Genomic DNA, 19,067 nt, shown 5'->3' on the forward strand with positions numbered 1-19,067 from the left:
AGTTGCAGAGATGTGCACCAGCTTTTTTCTCACTATTAGACCTGCTTTCCCCCATGCAGCCCCTCATTTCACTCTTTAACTTATAACAGGTTTCATAGTTGGTGCCCCCTTCCATCATTTAATATTCATACAGGGGACCAGGGTATGCTACTTTCAAAACATGCCATTCTCACAGAAGAATATTTTGAACTAAGGTAACTGAGAAGGAGCAGATATGAGTGAGCACTCTGCCCTCCCTCATCTTCCTAAAAGCAAGGCATATTATTTCCCTTGTCCCTTTGTCCCATAAAAGGAAGAGGAGAACAACCCTTTTCACTAGGTGGTAAGTATGGGAAAACAAACCTTCCAAGAATCAGCTTTATCTTCCATTTGTCATCCCCCCTGCCATTTATTTCCAAGTTGCTTTCCCAAAATGTATTGGCCTGAACAGCCCCAAACCTCTTTCCTTTGTCTAGTCACTTCTCCTAATGTGACACCCTTTGTTAAAATGATACATAAACTCTCAAGTTTAACTGCTTCTTTGGGTTTTTCACTTTTTTTGTGAGGTTCCCATGTGAAATTTAAAAAGTTACTAAAATTTGTAATACTTTTCTCCTGTTAACTCAGTTTTCATTTGTTTAATTCACAGGACTTAGGAATTGTACCTGAAAGGGTAGAAGTTTTTCCTCCCATTTAGTATCAGATGGATATCCCTGTGACTATCGAATAGACAAACTGGGACTCCGAGAGATAGTAACTTATAGATAGAAACAGGGTTCATGTCAAAGTCCTTTTTCCCCTTCTTCTTTTCTTATTAATACCCAAAAGTTCTGTTTTGTCCTTCTAGTGATCATGAGGCCCAAGGGGCTGCTCACACATGCTCATTGTAGATTTTGTGTCTTTTCCAAAGCTCTCATGCTAAGTGTCAGGTCAGGAAAAGAAGCACACCTAGGAACAACTCTGAAAATCCCCATCCTACACCAAATTGGAATAGCCTGTTTTTTTTTGTTTTTTTTAAAGGGATAATTAATTTTTAAATTAATTTATTAAGGCAGCACTGAGAATGGAATCCAGGTCTTTGAGCATGCTAAGCAAGCTACACCTCACCACTGAGCTACACCCCAATCCTGCGTGTTGTTTTTAATACGCCTCCTTCTGAGACTGTGGCACCCAGCCCTGGGATGAGCAGCATTTAGGTTGATGACAGGAGACTGACTTGCTCGTCTGTTCTGGGGCAGGCACCAGGGCCACTATCAGACAGGGGCTGTGGGACCTAGTTTAGAAGGAAGGAGTCCTGAGATGCTTGTTCTATTCAAGATGGAATTTCCCCCAATCTTTGGAAGGATGCCTGCAGGTAAATACTGCAACCATGTTGTGAGCCAGAGGGGGAAAAAAGGGAGGAGAAGGCAGTTTTGTTTCCTAGCGACAGAGCAAGTCTGGATCAACCCTCAGTCATTAAAAGAGACTTTTCAGGTTTGTCAACACAAAAGAACCCAAGAAGAAAATAGTGGGCTAAAATGTGACATTAAAATTCTTGACAGTGCCCCAGTAATCCCACTGCTTTAGTTTAAGAAACTTGCCAAGTGGGTAAGGAAAGAGCATTTTTTTTTTCATTTATTTGGTTTCAAACAGAAGAAAGTTCTGCTCACCCGGAAGCCAGTGTTGCTGAAGCCCTCGGTTTTGGGGGCTGCTGTACTTGTCAGCTCCATGTTCTTTTCACCAGCTGTCTGGGCTCTGAATTCTCTGATGTCCTATCTGAAGGTCCTCGGTACCTGGGTAAAAGAAAACAGCCTCTGCTGATGTCAAAATGCCAGCTGCTGTGGCGGAAATCTGGACATTGCTTCAGTTTGGAAACTTCTATAATAATCTCCGGAATGACTTGGGCTGAAACCAGATTGGGTGGGGCCAGAGGGGCCAGAAGGGCGGAGTGGAGGCTTCTGGTTCAGGCCCGCCCACCTCTTTTATCCTTCTAATGATTTCCATCCTAGGCTTTCCATGTTCACTTCTGGAGAGAAGACTTTTGTGGTGCACAGACTTTTGTGGTGCACAGGCGTGATACTTTCTCTGTAGACCTTAGTGAAATAGCTCTCTTCTTGTGAATAGTGTTGAGGGAAGGAGTGTTGTTGGTAGAGCAGGGAAAGTAAGGATTGGTTCCTATTAAGTGATCATCTACTCTGAGCCAGGCACAAGTTTGGTGCAGTGTATACAACTATCTCTGTGTCCCACTTGGCCAAAGGGAGGTGGGAAAATTAGCCTTTTGTTTTAGAATCAGCAAGGTAATAGAGGAACAATGGTAATTAGAAAGCCATTTCACTACATCCCTGCTTCAGGCTGAGTTGTTTTAAAAAATCCTCCAACTCAACAGAAATGGCAGATAAATGAAAGGTGACCAAGTGGTCACTTAATAAAAAGTACTTTATGAAAACATGAGCTGTAAAATTCTTTCAAAATAAGGATTTCCCTTTAGTCTTTTTAAATTGAACTATTATGTATCAAACTATTATAATTGTGTGGCTTCTGTGGAAGAATGAAAATGCTTATAATAAATAAAAAAGTAGAGGTTGGGGTTGTGGCTCAGCGGCAAAGGCTTGCCTAGCACATGCAAGGCACTGGGTTAGATCCTCAGCATCACACAAAATAAGTAAAATAAAGGTATTGTGTCCAACTACAATTTTATCATTTTGCTTTTAAAAAAATTTAATACTGCAAAACAGTGGACTAAAGAATGAGAGAAAATGCCAACTATTGCTGGTGGTTACTTTTGAGTTGTGGTTTTTATTGGTTGTTGTTATTTTCTCCTTCCTATTCAGCTGTATGTTTTATAAAGGGCCTAACTTATTTTAGTATCATGATAAAGACTATATATAAAGTTAAGGGCTTGCTTCTGGGTTCAAATCCTGGCTCTTCCTCTTAATTATGTCAAACTACAGCTTAAGGGAAAACTTAAACTTTTGGCTGTTTATATGGCTTGAGAACTAGGAATAGGTTTTATATTTGTGAATGGTTGAAAAATAATCAAAAGGGAGAATATTTTTTGGCATGTGAAAATTATATAAAATTTAAATTTCATTGTCCACAAATAAAGTTTGGTTGAAACACAGGTATGCTCATCCATTTCTGTACTTTTTATTGCTGCTATTATTCCACAAGGCCAGAGTGGCAGAGATTGTGTGGCTCAAAGACTAAAATATTCACTACTTGGCCCTTTACAGAAAATGTGTTCTGATCTGAGTCACTAGACATGTGAATTTGGGCAAGCAAATGTGTCCTCTGTGCCCCAGATTCTTCATCTATAAAATGAAGCTGATAATGCTCTTTTTAAAGGATTTTTAAAACCTAAGTTTTAAAAAAACTGTTGGAATAGTGCCTGACACATAATTCAATACCATTCAAACTTTATGCTTTAGCCCTTTAATGCTTCTTACTGATGAATAAGACTTGGGAATTTTCATTATTTCTTCCCCATAATTACAAAATGCTATAATTAGTAGTCAGTGAGTTACCAAAGGCAAGAAGCCCATTTGGAAGTGATTGAGAGAGGTAATGGATAAACAAAGCATATATGTGGAAAGCTTCTATTGCAAAATTGTTGGAAGAAACCATTTGCTGCAACCTGTTATAACCTCCATGAAATTGAGACCCAATCTAGCTTAAGGTCATGACTGATCCTTACTTTCTAGAAAGAAAGAAAAATCTTCATTTTACCATTTATGATTATAATCGCAGAAACTTGACTTAAATGCCTTCCATTCTTTGTGTGTGTTAATAAAACTTTAATGCCTTCCATTTTTGCAGAAATCTTTTAAAATGCAATAACCTAATGTGTTTTTTTTGCCCTTTGGCTATGGACAAAAAGTCTGAAAAGAGTGCAAAAACACTTGAGAGCATATCATTGTGCAAGTGAGGGCATGAGTACAAGATACTGAAACATCTGCCTGTGTTCTCTGACGACACCAGCAACAAGCAAAAACTGAAACCTAAATAGAATAAATTGTACGTATAACCATGATCCCAAAATGCCCAAACAATGGTCACATCCAGAGAAATTTCAGTTAATATGGCATGGCTCCGAGGCTTGTACTTAAAGAGCTCTCAGAGCTAATGAAAAGTTTTTTTGCAATATCAGAATTAATGACTCTTGATGCCTAGTTTGGAAATAGAAAATGGGATCAGAAATGAGGTGGAAAGGCCCTCTCAGCTTTATGAGACGTTTAAAATCCTTCCCCAGTCATATACAGTCCTTGCTCAATAAGGAATACCTTGCGCCAGGGACTCTAAAGTTGTCCTTTGACCCCTCTGATCTGTTTGAATCCCAGTACCCCTCAAATTTTATTTAAATATTGAAACCATTGTGGGACAAACCAATCACTGGACTTTTTAGTCTAGTCATTTTTATATCCTATTCCAACCTCCAAGAGTTGGCTTAAGAAGACTAAGAACCCATGGACCATATATGTACCAGCTCATTAAAGAGAACCCAAATTCAAACCACTACATGTTTATTAAAAGTATAAAGTTAAGGGGCTGGGGTTGTAGCTCAGCAGTAGAGCACTCGCCTAGCTCGTGCAAGGTCCTGGGTTCGATCCTCAGAACCACACAAAAATAAGTAAATAAAATAAAGGCATCGTGTCCAACTATACCTAAACATTAAATATTAAAAAAAGCATGAAAGTTTAAAAAATGTAGGGTGAGGGATTGTTTTCTTTGCCTTATGCATGCATATATGGTTTTATAGTAAGGTCACTCTTTTAGTGACAACATTTCCAAAAGGAATAAAATGAATTCAAAAAAATTATTTATAATGCTTGGCTGATGCTGAGCATGATGTATTATATGTTACAGTATATGTATATGTAATATATGTATTATAAATTACAGTATAATTTTCATTTCCTCTGGCTGTCCTCTTCTTTGAAGAACATTCTATGTATTATGCATCAACATTTGTCTATTCATCTTGAAGTAGTTTAATAAATAAGTAAGCCAAATAATATTGATTTAATAAATATTATTAATATTAAAAAAGTCAATGTATAAAATAATTTATACTAAATATACATATTTATATATAACTGCATAAAAATGTAATTCTAGGGGGTTTACAAGCTGGTTAAATCCAGTTAACCATCACCAGTTATTCAGATGATCCAAAAGAAAAGAAAAAACAATGAAGATGTATATTTGGGCCTGGGATGTAGCTTAGTGGTAAAGTATGTGCCTAGTATGTGTGGGCCTCTGGGTTTACATTAAAAGTATATTTCAAATTGCAAGTACTTGGATTTTTTGTTTTTGTTTTTTTTTTAAAGAGAGCGTGAGAGAGAATTTTTTTTAATATTTATTTTTTAATATTTATTTTTTAATTTTCGGCAGACACAACATCTTTGTTTGTATGTGGTGCTGAGGATCGAACCCGGGTCACACGCATGCCAGGTGAGCGCGCTACTGCTTGAGCCACATCCCCAGCCCCAAGGATTTGTTTTTTTAAAAGAATTGTCTTTTCGCAGTTAGGTTTTACTTTTCAACACTCCCTCTGAACTCTAGATACCACGAAAGGCCAGCCAGAGAACTCCCAGCAGCCAGTCTGGCCGTGGCCCCTGCTATCTGGATAATGCCCACCTGTTAGCAAAGGCTTATGTGGCTGACTGTGTCACTTTAGTTAAAATTCTGGGAAGGATGAGCTTGGCAGCAGGGGTAGACCAATAAAGAAGGGAACAGAACTAACGGCTGTCGAGCACTACAGCATGTATGTACCTGTTAGGTTCTTACATTGTGTTTCCATTTTATCCTCACAGCAACCATTCACCTGAAGTATCAGTATCTCCATTTCCAGGAGACAGAGTGACTTTTCCAAGGGACCCAATTAATAAGTGACAAAAGTCATAATTTGAGTCCATATCTCTGAAACCAATTTCCATAAAGAGTGACGTTCTGGAAAGAAAGAAAGTCTGGAGGAATTAAAACTGAATTAGTACCCAAAGTGCTCACTCCATTTATGGGGAAAGCAAAGCACAAGTGAGGTAAATATAAAAAGGTTAACTAAATGGAAAAACAAAGGCATGGTCAGAGAACCCGTTTAATTCATCTGTGCACTTTGAAATCCTCAACAAATTTGCCATTGCTTAGTTGAGGTTGATTCTTGAGGAGGCCCAAGTATTGGCCTGTCCTCTTGATTTTACTGGGAATGAATGGTTATACTGCAAGCCAGACTGAAAGGATTGTGCTCCTGTCGGTTTCTGTTCTCTGGTGTGATCAGGTGGGTCAATTGTGTGTAAAGCTCTGTAAATTCAGGCCAAGGTTTGAACAGTTTAGGCTTCAGCGTCAAAGTGTACTAGGAATTGGTTATGTAAGAGAAGGTCCTTAGGAAACATGCATTGGAATATTTAGGAATAAAGGGATGTAACATCTATGATTTATTCCCAAATGATTCAGAAAATGAAAACAAAAATAAAAACACACCATGCAAATGTATATGAGCATGAGATAGAATACATGAGGCACTACATCAGTGGTGAATCTGTTATGACAGCTTTGTATTTTTCTTGAAAGTTTTCTATAAGTTCAAAACTATAACAAAATTAAAAGCATTTTTATTATGTATGTGACTCAAGCTCTCTGACTCAGAATTATAAAATTGCTGAGTATTCAATTTAAAAGAACTCAGGGTTGTACCCCAAATATAAATTATCTTTAAATTTTACAATAAATTTAAAAGAAAATGGCTTAAATCACATTTTGCATTTTGACCTAACACATTTTTAGTCTTGGTCATCTCTATCTAATTATTTCGTGTATTGGCAAAAACCTTAGTAGTGTCTTGGCTCTTAAATCAAGTGGTAGAATATTTGGAAATTGAACACAAAGTGGATCAAGGACCTAGGAATTGGACCACAGATGCTGCACCTAACAGAGAACATAAAAAGTAGGCTCAAATCTTCATCATGTCAGATTAGGCCCTGATTTCCTTAACAAGACTCCCAAAGTGCAAGAAGTAAAATCAAGAATCAATAAATGGGATGGATTCAAACTAAAAAGCTGCTTCTCAGCAAAATAAATTATCAATAAGGTGAATAGAGAACATACAGAATGGGAGCAGATTTTTTTGCCACATGTGTGTCAGATAGGGCACTAATCTCCAGGATATATAAAGAACTAAAAAAAAAAATAACATCAAAAAAATAAAACAAATAAGGGCTGGGGATGTGGCTCAAGCAGTAGCGCGCTCGCCTGGCATGCATGCGGCCCGGGTTTGATTCTCAGCACCACATACAAACAAAGATGTTGTGTCCGCTAATAACTGAAAAATAAATGTTAAAGTTTCTCTCTCCCTCTCTCTCTGCCTCTCTCTTAAAAAACAAAAAAACAAAACAAACAAACAAACAAACAAAAAACAAATAACCCAATCAATAAATGGGTTAAGGAGCTAAACAGACACTTTTCAGAAGACGTACAATCGATCAACAAATATATGAAAAAATGTTCAATGTCTCTAGTAATTAGAGAAATGCAAATCAAAACTACTCTAAGATTTCTTCTCTCTCCAATCAGAAAGGCAGGTATCAAGAATTAAAAAAAAAAAAAAACATTAAGTTTTGGCGAGGATGTGGGGAAAAAGGAACACTGATACATTGCTGGTGTGGCTGCAAACTGATGCAACCAATATGGAAAGCAGTATGGAGATTTCTTAGAAAACTTGGAAAACTTGACCCAGCTATCCCACTCCTTGGTCTATACCAAAGGACTTAAAATCAGCATACTACAGTTATGCAGCCACATCAATGTTTATAGCAGCTCAATTCACAATAGCTAAACTGTGAAACTAACCTAGATGCCTTTCTAGATGAATGGATAAAGAAACTGTGATATATCTATATCTATATCTATCTATCTATACACAATGGAATATTATTCAGCATTAAAGAGAATAAAAGTATGGCATTTGTAGGTAAATGCCTACAATATCATTCTAAGGGAAGTAAGTCAATCCCCCCAAAACAAAGGCCAAATGTCTTCTCTGATAAGTGGATGCTGATCCACAATGTGTGTGTGTTGGGGGGGGGGCACATGGGAAAAATGGAGGGGAAAAAAAGAATAATAGGAAGTTGAAGAATGATTTGGGAACATCAGAAAACAAGGACATGTTTAATTCTAATCCATTTCCTACTCTAGAAACAATTCATGAGCAGAAAATGACTATGTCCTTTATACACAATACAACAATGACAATCAAATAAAAGAAACTATAAAACCAAAGCAAAACAGCCTCAGCTTTTGAGTTTTTCTGTTAACGTTAGTTCTGTTACTTATTTGCGTTGCTGGCATTCATTAGCATAGTTCAAAAGAAGTCATTCTAGTTGACGTCCATTCATTTACTCAATACAAATTGTGACTACTCAATACAAATTGTGACTACTAAGAAAAAAGAAATTTCCCAACTTCCTCTTAGGACTCCACATACTGAGGCACTGGCACTACTGAGGAGCGTGGTGCCATGTTTGGCTCTCACCTCCTTATTGTACTTTCTCTTCCTTGCAGGTAAATCTTTCAGGCCCTCTGGACTCTGTTCCGCCTCAGGGCACTTTCATTGGAACAAGGACTGGCCCTTGGATTGGCTTTATCTTTGCTTGGGTCTCTTAACAGGGATATCCTAGACCTACAATGCACCTGTCTTATCAGCACACCTGTGCATCATGGACTCTGCAGTGGACACAGGTCTAGGTGTCAAGGAAGCACAGAGAGTAGGTATGTAAGAGCTCTGAAAAACTGTATCTCACCTAAATATGCCCCCCACCCCCAAAGCATCTGACAGGTTGCACCTAGGATTTATTTTTTCTAGAAACACAAGAAAGTTGGATATTTTTGGAGGGTGTATCTAAAGGATATAGGAGTTATATGAGAAAGAATAGTCTTAATAATCAATCAAAACACATCAAATTTAATTCATGAGTCCCTAATGGTATGTGTATGTATACATATAATTTTTATATATTTATATATAAAATTTGGTACTGGGATTGAACCCAGGGGCACTCTAGCACTGAACTACATCCCTAGTCCTTTCTCTTTTATTTTGAGACAGAATCTTAGTAAGTTGCTGAGGTTTATCTTGAACTTATGATCATCTTCCCTCAGCCTCCTAAATTGTTGGGATTACAGGCATGTACCACTGTGCCTGGCTAATGATTATTTAAATGAATAATAATAAAATAATATTAATATTAATGAAATATAGAGAAAAGTTGAAAAGAGGAAAGATAAGCATATATATTGTCTATTTCAGGGTAAGCAAATACCCCACTTGATAAGAAGCTATATCTTGTATAATAATGTCAGGAGCAAAGACAAGGGAATTGATAGAATTTGAAAAGCATGATTTTGAGACCCCTTTGAACAACCATTTTCAATTGATATTAAATCATTGGTTAGTAGCCAGACATTATAGTGCATTCCTGTAACCTGAGCTACTCAGGAGGCTGAGGCAGGAGGACTACAAGTTTGAGGTCAGCCGAGGCAAATTAATGAGACCCTGTCTAAAAATAAAAAAAAAAATTTAAAAAGGGTTGGGTTTGTAGTTGTAGTAGATCACTCCTGGGTTAAATCCCTAGTACTGAAAAAAAAAATTAGTTAGGTAGTTAGTTGGATCCTGGACATTATATGGAAGCAAAGTCACAGGGTGAAGTTGACATTCTGGCATAGGAGGTACTGTGGAATATCCTGATGAAGATGTCAGGTCAATCCCAGTCCAAATGGACAATTTGCTTCAAGTGGGTCCATCAGATACTCTGAGATTTTGGTGTGGAATAATATGAAATATACTTATTTAATCATTTTGTTTTTGTATATGTATGTATGTATTATTATTTTTTAAACAAAGACCTCAGAAGTCAGACTGCCTAATTGTGATCTTCTGTTTATTTATTTAGTATTTGGTGGTATTGGGGATTGAACCCAGGGGTGCTTTACCACTGAGTTACATCCTTGTTCATTTTTCATTTTGAGACCAGGGTCTCACCAAGCTGCCCAGGCTAGCCTTAAATTTGCAATCTCCTGCATCAGCCTCCCAAGTTGCTGGGATCTTATAGGTGTGTGTGCTACCATGCCTGGCTTTGGGTCTAATCTAGATTCCTTACTTTTAGGTTGGGATCTTGAGCCTTTTAAGTAACCTCTCAGAGCCTCTTACAGATTTATGGGATCTACTGAGAATCTTACTAGTGACATTATTGGAATGAGACCTGGTATGTACAACAACCCTAAAATTAGCTATTATTATTATAAATGTTTGATTATTTCCTGAAGAATGCATTTTAGAGTCATGATAAGCAAACATCTCTCACCCCCCACTCCAGCCCAGGTCATGGGATTCTAGGTTTCCAGCAGGGGATAATTTGAGAAGCATCATAGCATCAGGACCCAGGTTCCAGGTTCTCTCATCATTAACCTTCTGCAGGACCTGAGTAAGACATTTAAGGACTCTGACCCTCAGCTTCCTCATCATAAGCCTGTAAGACAGGTGGGTGTATAGAGAGGGCCTCATGTGTGGCATCCAGGGAAGAAAGTTGACACACACGTGGCAGGAAGATGTTATTCAGTGTGACTTTGTCCTAACCCCTGGGACACCAAATATGCAAGAGAAAAGCTGATGCTTCTCCCTTTCTAGGGGCAACACACAGACTCTGTTTTTCTAAAATTTGCCACAATGAAACTGAGACCTTCTTTGATTTTACTTCTTCCCAGATTTAATGAGTATTTGTCTGCTGAATCCTTTACATTTTTTATTTTTTCAATTATTGTAATTCTTCCTTAATAAAGATTCCATAACATGAATCCCCTTATAAGATAACAGATTTGTACCCATTTGTACCTATTCACTACATTGTCTCCCCTGCTAGACCATAACCTTCATGAAGGTAGGGTCATTGTTTTGTTCCTTGATGTATTCTAAGCATCTACAATAGCCCTGGTGCATAGTAGATGTTTGATGAATCTCATTTTTGTTTATTTTGTTTGCAGTGCTGGGGGTTGAACCCAGGGCCTTAGGCATGCTAGGCAAGGGCTCTGCCACTGAGCCACACTATAGCCCAAATATCAATTCAATTTTTCAAAAATCCTTATAAAGTTACCAGCTTGGATATTTTTTAAAAAATATTTTTTATGTATGCATACATTTTTTTTAGTTGTAGATGAACACATAATGTCTTTATTTATTTTTATGTGTTGCTGAGGATCAAACTCAGTGCCTCATGCATTCGAGGCAAGCACTTTACCTCTGAGCTACAAACTCAGCCCTTGGATATTGATTTCTAGTTGTTGACTGAGTATGAACTGACTCTTAACTTGATTCCATAACCTGATAACAAGAAGTAGCACATGGGGTTTAGGTCTGCAGTCTGTGAAATGGGTATATCCACTGTCTCCATCCAGGAGTGTTTTGAGTCAGGGAAATGTCACAGCTGTTGAAAGCATGGGTGAGAGGCCTGGTGTAAGTACGTGCAGCACATGTCACCTACATAGCAAACTGGAATTTCCCTAAATTCTCCCTTTGCTTTATTTACAGGAAGTGTGCAGGAATCCCAATTCCCAACCCTGCCTCTTTGTAGACTCCTCCCAGGCATGGCTGCTAACCAAGACCAAGGATCTCAAGTATTCCAGAGCCGGGGGAATGGGCGGGGAAATGGAGAATACATTTAGCCAGGGACTTCCTCAGTACCTCATCACACTCACTGGGAGTCCATCCAGTGAATAGTGATAGAGTATTCACCCTGGGCAATCCCCAAAATGTCCAAGAGGCTCATAAGTTAAACACCCTAGCCAGGGGTGGGGTGGGTGTGTGTGTGTGGGGGGGTGTAGCTCAGTGGTAGAGCTCTTGCCTAGCATGCTTGAGGTGCTGGGTTCAATCAATGCAAAAAGTTAAACATGTATCCTGGGTCACATTGCTAGAACCTTTGGAGTCAAGCAGGCTGTTGTGGTGCATGTTTTCTTTTTAAGAGCTAGGGATGCAGCTGAGTGGTAGAATGCCCTTGGATACTATCTGCTTTGCAGACAGGGGCTTTTCTTGCTGTTTCTTAACCTGCCTGTGCATCTCAAATATTTACTGAGCCAAGCACTATTCCAGGTTCCTGGAAGCCATAAGTGCACAAAGCAAAGGTCTCTGATCTGATGGGCAGAAGATTGAATGAGAAAGAAAGAACCAATGATCATGCCAAGAATTTTGCCCTGGACTCCTGGGTGGGGTTGTCATGGCCTGAGATGGGGGACTGTGTAGACCTGGAAACTTTGGGAGCTCAGGAAAGTTCCCTGTCTAAACACCGGTGGAAGCATCTTTTCCATCTCATGCCCTTCTTGAATACCCTGTACAGTCCTACCTGAGCATTAAAACCTGCTCTTTAGCAGATCCCTATCATTATTGGCACTGAACTGTGTGTTGCATCCCAATTCCTATCTCAAGAGGCTAGATTTCCAATATACATCCTGATAAACCAATCTGGAATTGAAAGCATTGTCAGTGAAAATGCATGTAGTACTTCTAGCCTACTGAAATCCTCAGACTAGCAACACAGTGCACTAGAGCCACTAGAGCTGTGGCTGTCGGCTCTGGTGATTGAGTTACGGGGAACTGGGATATGCTGCTGCTGTTCAGCATCTCCAGAAAGGAGCTGACTGCAAATTGCTAGTTTTGGAAGAGATAGAAATCCAAAGAATGCATATTTTCATATGATGGTAAAATTGAAAAATTGTTAAATTGAGCTGGATGGTGTACATCTGTAACCCTAGCAACTCAGGAGGACGAGGCAGCGGGGATGGCAAGTTCAAGGCCAGCTTTGGCAATTTAGCCAGATCCTGTCTCAAAAAACAAAAAGGGAGGCTGGGGATATAGCTTAGTTGGTAGAGTGCTTTCCTAGCATGCACAAGACCCTGGGTTCAATCCCCAGCACCAAAAAAAAAAAGGGGGGGGGGAGCTGGGGATGTTGCTCAGTGGTAGAGTGCTGCTGGGTTCAATCTCTAGGACTGAAAAAAAGAAAAAAGAGAAATTGTACATTGAACCATTCTGAGTCTGTACTATCTTTATATGGATTAGAATGAGGTGGTGGCAGTTGAGGGCATATTGCCTACATTAAATGCCCAGCCCTGACACTAGCTGGGTGACTGTGGCCCATGACTCACCCCCCCCCCGCTTTTTTTTAACAGATGTTGTAAGAACTAAATGAGTTCATATGCAAAGAATTTAGACTAACACAGGGCACACAGTAAGAACTATTGAGGTTAGCTCTTACTGCCTTTTTTTTTTGTAACTAGGGATATAGTTATAAATAATTATAAATTCATCACAAAACAGGTCATAGGATTTTTATAAACTATATAGAAATATTTCAGCCTTGAGCAAAAAAGTTCTGATAATGTCCTGGACTCCTTCAAAGTGGCCTATGGTAGAGCACTTGCCTATGATGCACAGGGTTCTGGGTTTGATCCCCACCACTGCAGAAAATAAAGTAAAATGAAACTGTCCTGGTGTGTGGAGGGCTGCATGAGGATGGCAGGAAAGCTAACATGTCCCTCAAGGGCAATTGCTTGAGTTCACTCAAGGACACTCCAGAGGAAAAGGGGGTGGTTCCAGGAAGAATTAGTAATTCACATACTGGAAGTATGAATTCCAAGAAGCCAGACACTGGGCCATTTTCCCACTCTTTCATATGATGGGGGCATTTTTTTTTTTTTAAGAGATGAGAGAGAGAGAGAAGAATTTTTTCAATATTTATTTTTTTAGTTCTCGGCAGACACACATGTTTATTTTTATTTTATGTGGTGCTGAGGATTGAACCCAGAGCCCCACATGCCAGGCAAGCGTGCTACCGCTTGAGCCACATCTCCAGCCCTGATGGGGGCATTTTTAATTTCATTGTTTCCTTTCTGCCTCTCTTATCCACCTCTTAAATTATAACATTTGTTATCTATTTGTGCTGGGATTAGCTTTGGCTAATTGTATTGAAAAATTGTTAAATTGAGCTGGGTGCAGTGGTGCACACCTGGGTAATCCTAGCAAACATGAGTCATAAATACATGCATTTAAGATAGAGTTTACACTGTTTATCTTAAAGTAAGTTCCTTTCTCTTTTAGTTATAAAACAAAGGCATTTTTGTTATCTTTGCCGAGGAGGATATCTTATTTGTACTTGATCTCACAGTGAAATGATATTTTCTCCCACCAAGTTTATGAATTTCTGATTTCATTTGCAGAGCAAAACAAAAAGCTCAGATTCTAGTCCAAGAAAAAATGTCTCAAATCCACATTGGTGAAGTCATGATTCTCTCTGTAATTTTCTCTGTTTGGTTTTTCTTTTCTACTCATCTCTTGAACTTTCTCAACCCCTTCTCTAAATTGTTATAATTCCAAGCCTGACTTGATTCTAAAGGCACTTTGTGTAAATAAATACTGGATAGTGATTATTTAGAACCAGTGGTGCAGTTACAATATGCAGAGGGCTGTAAATAATGACCACGGGTTAATCAAAGAATTGCTAACAAAAGGGACTGCACTTCCTCAATCCACTGGCTCACTGAAAGTCACTTCTTGTACCCTGATGACCTTATATGACTCCCAGATGAGTCCCCAGATGACAGGGATTTTTTGATGGAAATCCACAAATTCCTGACAGTCCTTATTCTGATCCTGAGCCTCAGCTGTCCATTGACCCCACACTGACCCAGCCTTTCCTTTCCTCCTCTCTGTCCACTCCTTTTTTTTTTCTTTTTTTTAGGTACTGGTGATTAGACACAGGGGTGCCTAATCCACCACTGAATTACATTTCTAGCCCTTTCAGTTTTTTCTTTTGAGACAGGGTCTCATTAAATAAGGCAGGACTCAAATTTGCAATCCTCCTGCCTCAGCCTCTCAAGTCACTAGGATTACAGGTGTGTGCCACTACGTGCTGCTCTGCCCACACCTTTTATTTATTTATTTTTTAACCTTTACTGATTTTATTTTTTCTAAATACATGACAGCAGTGGAATGCATTACATTTCTTATTACACATATAGAGCACAATTTTTCATATCTCTGTATATAAAGTATGTTCACACCAATTCATGTCTTTATACAAGTACTTTTTTTGTATAACAATTTTTAATAAAATTTTTAAGAACCTGTAACCCCAGAAGAACCAGTGGAGAGATGCTAGGAGACAAGTCTTCAGATGCAGATGCTTACACCCATATTTGTACACTCCTTATTGAATGCTTCCACTTGGATAGTCTAAACTTGGAATCAGACCCCACAAGCAGGTTCCATTCCTGTTTTATTTCTGCTGCACATTGCAGGGCCATTGACCCTGCTTCCTAATCCAGAACTTTGGGGAGACTCTCACTTGTTACTTTACTCTCACTTCTTACACCCAACTAGTCTCCAGTTTGTACCTCCCCTTTCCTGGCTTCCTGAAGATCTCTCCACTGCCTTCCAAGTTCTATTACCTCTTATCACCTGAACCATTGCCATAGTTCCTTTCTCAACTTCTTGCCTCTAGATCTTACTCTTCCAGTTTATCTTCCCATGACTACGTAAGGGGTATTTCACACATGGACATTTGATCATGCCCTTCCCCTGCTCAATAATCTTCAGTGGCTCACTATTGCTCACAGGAAAAAAAAAAAAAAGAAAAAGAAAAGCAAAGACCAAACGCATCCCATTACTTTTTAGTCCCCAACATGATTTTTTCAGTCACAAAGAATACCTCATGGTCTCTATATCATGTTAGATTTCCCACAGTACTTTGCACAGGCTGTTTCTCTGTATGCAACAGTGCTCCCACAGCTTGTCTCCCCTTTATTGTTCACATGCAATCTACCAGGTGCACAATCTCCTGCTGTCCTGACTTCCCTGGGTGACACAGGCCAGGCTCTGAGTATTTGCCCAATTACCAGGAGCACCCACCTAGGTCCACATCCTGAGCTTCATGACCCATTATGCTGCTACCATTTATATTGTAGTGAGGCTCTAAGGTACTTATGTGGTTTACAACAGGCAGTGGACTTACTCTGTATTGAAAACCGAAGCTAGACTAATGAAGGGAACAAAAGGAAAGTCCATATGCCAAAATTGGATCATCCAAATCTTTCTAAGGTGAAGGTAAATAAAGCAGTTATAGGAGAACTCTAAAACTCATATGGTGGTGCATGCCTGTAATCCCAGTGACTCAGGATCTCAAGTTCAAGGCCAGCCTCAGCAATTTAGTAAGACCCTGTCTCAAAATAAAAAGTAAAAAGGTCTGGGGATGTAGTTCAGTGGTAGAGCACCTCTGGGTGCAATACCTATTACTGCAAAAGAACAAAACAAAGCAAATAATCCCACATAGGGGATTCCTCCTATTTAATTTAATCTGTGTCTCTTATTCCCCTCGTACATGCTGAGATTAATTTGTGGCTGTGAGGATTAAACAAGAGAGCAAAGTAGTAGTATACCTTGAGCTAAATGCACTTTATTGCAATTGTCTACTTTCTTTATTTCCTCTGATGATCTATGAAATCCTTGAAAGCAAAGAGCCTAGCACTATGCAGGGTACTATGTAAATTCTCTGCCAGTGTGAGGCAGTACTGCTTTTTGTTGTTAAGAATACATTTTTTTGAATAGTTCTACAAAATAATTAACTGGTAAGAAAATGTTTTCTGATAATTGTTTTTCTTTTTCTTTTTTTAAGCACTGGGGATTGAACCCAGGGGTGCTCTAGCACTGAGCTACATCCAAGCCCTTTTTATTTTTTAATTTGATATAGGTCTCACTAAGTTGCCCAGACTGGCCTAAAACTTGGATCCTCCTGTCTGAGCATTTCAAGTCTCTGGGATTACAGGTGTGTGCCACCATGTCTAGCTTCAAACAGTTCTTTAAAAATTATTGACTATGCCTTTGAGTAAACAGAGCATCTACCTTGTAATGATACTCTTCTGATACCTGGAGAAAATAGTGCATAATAACAATCACTTCTGTGCTATTACCTACTAGGTATTATTCTAAATGCCCTTATCTCTTTAATCCTCAGAAAAGCCTGACTCCCTTATTCCCAGTTCAAATTCAAGGCAGCTGAGTACAGGTGGATTAGTTATCCTGCCAGTTCTTGTTAGAGCCTCATTCAAATCCACTAGGCAAGATGGAGTCCCCCACCCCTGTGAACTTTTCACTGTGAAGAGCATTCTCTCTCTTAAACTCACATAATACTTCATTTAATCCTCACAACTACCCTGAGGCAGGTACTATTATTGTCTCTCTTTTAGAAAAGGAAAATGAAACTCAGGAGTGTCAAGTACGCTGGCTCAAGTTGTTTGGCTAATAATTGGCAAAGGCAGAAATTGAGCCCAAGAAGACAGACTCTGAAATCTAAAGTTTAACCCATGGGCATGATGATTTTCTCTTCATACACACAGTTACAAGTAGTGTAAACAGATGCTCTTTGACTTACAATGGGGTTACATCCCAATAAGCCCAAAATAAATTGAAAACACCCTAAGTAGAAATGCTTTTTTAAATCACACCTTGCCTACTAAACTTCCTGCTTAGCAACACAGCACACAGGAGACAGTTGTTTCCCCCTTCTGACTGTGGGGCCCACTTGGAGCCACGGCTTCACTGCTCCTTCCCAGCCTCCTGAGAGGATGGTACTGAATGTTGCTAGCTTGAGAAATAATCTGATTTCAAAATCAAAAGTACATTTTCTGCTTATTTGGTATTGCTTTTCCACCATTGTAAAGTAAAAAATCCCAAGTTGAACCATGGTAAGGTGTGGACTTTCTGTACAACCAGAAACTAATATTTGGAATCAGTCACCAGTGAGGGAGCAGGTAAGGGAGCCTGGCTCTAGGCTACTGAGAGGGGCCCCTCAGTCCTGCAATGGTGGGCCTGGGGGTATTCGGCCTTATGTGTGAAAAGCTGAAGATCAGGAGGCACCAAGTACCCCACAAGCGCTTCACAGAGGGTGAGAAGGACTGGTCAGCTCCATACCATTAAGATCTTTTGTCCTAGTTTAGGGGTCGAGGACACACAGCTTCCCCTGTGTTGAGGGAGGAGAGGGCCTGTGGCTTCAGCTCTTGGCAGCTATTTAAAGTGGGCCCTTAACCCCTCTGCCTCTCATGGTGGGGGGTAATAGTTCATAAATAATAGTTATTTCTGCACTAAAAAGTTTGACCACCTCCTTAGTGGAGTTTGTTTTCTGTGGTACTGGGGACTGAACCCAGGAACGTTCTACCATCCCTAGGAACCACACTCCCTTTTTAAATTTGAGGCTGGGTCTCGCTAAATTTCTCAGGCTGACCTCCAACTTGTGATCCTCCTGCTTCAGCCTCCTGAATAGCTGGGATTACAATTCATCTTACATAAATACACAAATCCTAAATTCACACATACAAAAATGTCCATTATAGCATTAATAGTAATAAAAAATTAGAACAGCTTTTGGGAAAATGGTGAATTATGGTACAGTCACATCATGAAATAATAACAGAAGGGTAAGGCACATCTGTAAAAACTGATAGAAAAGAATGTTGCAATGTTTGTACGGAAAAAAATGGTTCAAAACAGTGTATGTACCATTATCCTATTTGAGTGTATTTGGAGATGGTGTGCATATGAATATTAATCAAGGTTTACAACAGGAGTACCTAATTAAAATGTTTTGGAGACAAAACTGAAAGCCAAAGGATAAATGTGGGGACAGAACCTAAGAAGAGCTAACAGGACCTCATTTTAAAGTATGGAATTGTAAAAAATTTAAAGATGAATTTCATGTCAAGATCTTGACGTGGGAAGGAAACTGCAGGTGTTTGTGGCTAGAACAGCAGAAAATGCACTTTTCCCTCAGTATGTGTGGATATTAGGGAGCCCTCCCACCATATATACTAAGATACCTTATATAAAATGGTACAGTATTTGCTTATATTCTATGCACATAGTCCCATACTTTAAATCACCTTTTGGTTATTTAAATTCATAACACAATGTAAAAGTTATGTAAATAGTTGCTATACTATGTTGTTTAGTGGAATAGTGACAAGAAAAAGTCAACATGTTTGGTACAGGTGCAATTTAAACATTGTGTGTGTGTGTGTGTGTGTGT

General features: G+C 39.1%; 1 long non-coding RNA gene across 1 annotated transcript in view; it reads right to left on the reverse strand.

The window, feature by feature from the left end:
* Positions 1 to 1,628: 1,628 nt before the first annotated feature.
* Positions 1,629 to 19,067, reverse strand: part of LOC125615931 — a 25,360-nt gene continuing 7,921 nt past the window's right edge. The window contains exon 2 of the long non-coding RNA XR_007346538.1: positions 1,629 to 1,751. This is a non-coding gene — a long non-coding RNA (uncharacterized LOC125615931). The remainder of the gene's footprint in view (positions 1,752 to 19,067) is intronic.

Source organism: Marmota marmota, unplaced genomic scaffold, assembly GCF_001458135.2.
Source record: "Marmota marmota marmota unplaced genomic scaffold, marMar, whole genome shotgun sequence".
Classification (NCBI taxonomy): Eukaryota; Metazoa; Chordata; class Mammalia; order Rodentia; family Sciuridae; genus Marmota; species Marmota marmota.